Genomic DNA, 2,997 nt, shown 5'->3' with positions numbered 1-2,997 from the left:
AATGGATTTGCTTCCAAATTGTTTAAAGTCAAACCCTTGATTGTGATAATTAAGGGAATTAGTAGTATATTATGATATATATTGTATAGTATGATTGTTTACATTTTGAATTATCCTAATTAAGGGAATTAGTAGTATATTATGATATATGTTGTACACTTGGAGATAAAATGCGAAATGAATATATCCGTGATAGGGTTGGTGTAGCTCTAGTGGCGATAAGATTAAAGAGAGACGTCTTAGATTGTTTGGTCACATTAAATGTCGACCATCTGATGATTCGGTTAGGAGAGTAGATGTTTTAGATTCAACTTATGTTAAGAAAGACAGGTGTAGCCCTAAAAAGATTTGGGTATATTATATAAAAAATGATCTTAATCAATTAGCATTAAATGAAAATATGACACTCAATAGGATGCAATGGAGAAAAATGATTCATGTATCCGACCCCACTTAGTGGGATAAAGGTTTGTTGTTAAAGGAAATTTGAATTGTATGCGAGGAGATGATCATTATTTTGATTCTACTATACGATGAACATGTAGGATAGGATCTTGGAATATAGGTACTCTCAATGATAAATTAATGAAATTAGTTGATATTATAATTCATAGAAAGATTAATATATTATGTATTCAAGAAACTGAATGGGTTGGAGAAAAAGCTAAGGAGATTGATAACTTGTGTTTTAAACTTTGGTTTTCTGGTAAGAGTCGCACTATAAATGGCGTATGTGTAATTATAGATAAGAGTTTGAAAGATAATGTTGTAAAAATTAATAGAGTTGGAGATAGAATTAAAGCCCTAAGATTATCTTTGATACTCAGATTTTTAATATTATAAGTGTTTATGCTCCTTAAGTAGGTTTAGATATAGGGTCTAAAGATAAATTCTGGAATGACATATAAGACTTAATACAAATGATACCTCTTGAAGAAAGAATCTTTATTGGAGGAGATTTAAATGGACATGTCGGTAGAGTGGTAGAAGATTTTAAAAATAGTTATGGTGGCTACGGTTTTGGAGTGACTGAAAAAGGTAGAGCTATTTTAGATTTTGTTTTAGTGTATATATTCAAGAAAAGAGATGAGCATCTTATTACTTATAAGAGTGGATCTAAAAACACAAATTGATTATTTTCTTATGAGAAGAAGAGATCATCACGATTGTAAAAATTGTAAGGTCAATCTAAGTGAAAATTTAAGTACCCAACATCGTTTATTATTTCATGATTTTTAGATGAAGAGTTAGAAGATAAAAAAAATACAAAAAAATATTATCATAAAATTAGATGGAGAAACTTAAAAGACAAATACTTAAAAGACAAATAATTTATTTTTATGAGTAAAATTCAATATTTCAAAATTTGGGATATTCATGAAAAAACAAATATTATGTGGGATAAAGTTACAAAAACTATTAAACAAGTAACAAAAGATGTGCTTGGAGAATCAAAAGAAAAAGTTTTTTTAAATAAAAATAGTCGGTGGTTGAATTATAATGTGTAAGAAAAGATAATATATAAGAAGTTATGTTATAAAAATTGGTTTAAATGTAAAAACTTAGATAACTGAGAAAAATATCAAACGGTTCGCAAGGAGTCTAAAAGAACAATCTGTGACGCTAAAAATTCTGCTTTTATTAACCTTTATAATAGATTAGATACTAAAAAAGGTGAAAAATATATGTATAAACTAGCCAAACAAAGAGAAAAGAAAAGTAAAGAAACTTAAGTAAAGTGTATTAAAGATGAATATCAAAAAGTACTTTTCTTAGAAAAAGATATTCAATATAGGTGGGTGAGTTACTTTGACAAACTTTTTAAAGAAGTTTTTAAAAAATGCGATTGACCTTAGTGATCTTAATGTCGTGAATAATAATAAAACGTTTCATTTTTACTATCGCATTAGTAAAAAAGAAGTTGATGAGGCTTTAAAGAAAACCAAGGGTGGAAAGTCTGTAGGACCTGATGATATCCCAATTGAAGTGTGGAAATATTTGGGAGATTTGGGAGTGTCTTTGCTTACTAAACTCTTTAATATTATTTTAAAAACTAAAAAGATGCCTGAGGAGTGGAGGAAGAGTATTTTGATCCCCATTTTTAAGAATAAAGGGGATGCACAAGAGTGTGCAAATTATAGAGGAATTAAGTTGATGTATCATACTTTAAAATTATGGGAGAGGGTAATTGAACATAGGTTAAGATGCATCACGAAAATTTCTCATAATCAATTTGGATTTATGCCTGGCAGGTCTACTATGGAAGCTATACATTTATTGAGAGGTTTGATGGAGAAGTTCAGAGATAATAAGGAGAATCTACATTTGATTTTTATTGATTTAGAAAAAGCTTACGATAAGGTTCCAAGAGATATCCTTTGGAAAGTTCTCGAGAAGAAATGTGTTGATATGACTTATATTCAAGTCATTAAAGATATGTATACTAGAGCTGTTACTTGTGTTCAAACTGAAGGAGGATTGACAAAATATTTTCCTATTTCTGTTGGTTTACATCAGGGATCGGCTTTAAGCCCATATCTTTTTGCTTTAGTTATGGATGGTCTTACTGGACATCTACAGGAGGATGTACATTGGTGTATGTTTTTTGCTGATGATATCCTTCTCGTGGATAAAATGAGAGAAAAAGCCCAGGAAAAACTTGAATTATTGAGGTCTACATTGGAGTCTAAATGCCTTTATGTAAGTAGATCTAAAACTGAATACATGGAATGTAATTTTAGTAGTAGTAGCTCTCTGGTAGAGTTGTAACTATGGGCGATCAAATCATTAAAAGGTATGTACGTTTTCGATATTTCAGGTTTTGTTCAAAGTGATGATGATATAGATGTGGATGTTATTAGTAGAATTCATATTCGTTGGTTGAAGAGGAGGAATGCATCGGGTCTAGATAAGTACCTTTTAGACTGAAAGGAAAATTTCATAAGACGGTGGTGAAACCTGTAATGCTATATGACGCTGAATGTTGGCCTTTAAAAG

The sequence above is a fragment of the Phalaenopsis equestris genome, unplaced genomic scaffold (assembly GCF_001263595.1).
Source record: "Phalaenopsis equestris unplaced genomic scaffold, ASM126359v1 Scaffold000002, whole genome shotgun sequence".
NCBI lineage: Eukaryota > Viridiplantae > Streptophyta > Magnoliopsida > Asparagales > Orchidaceae > Phalaenopsis > Phalaenopsis equestris.
The sequence above is the reverse complement of the archived record's forward strand: the minus strand, read 5'-3'. Positions refer to the sequence as shown.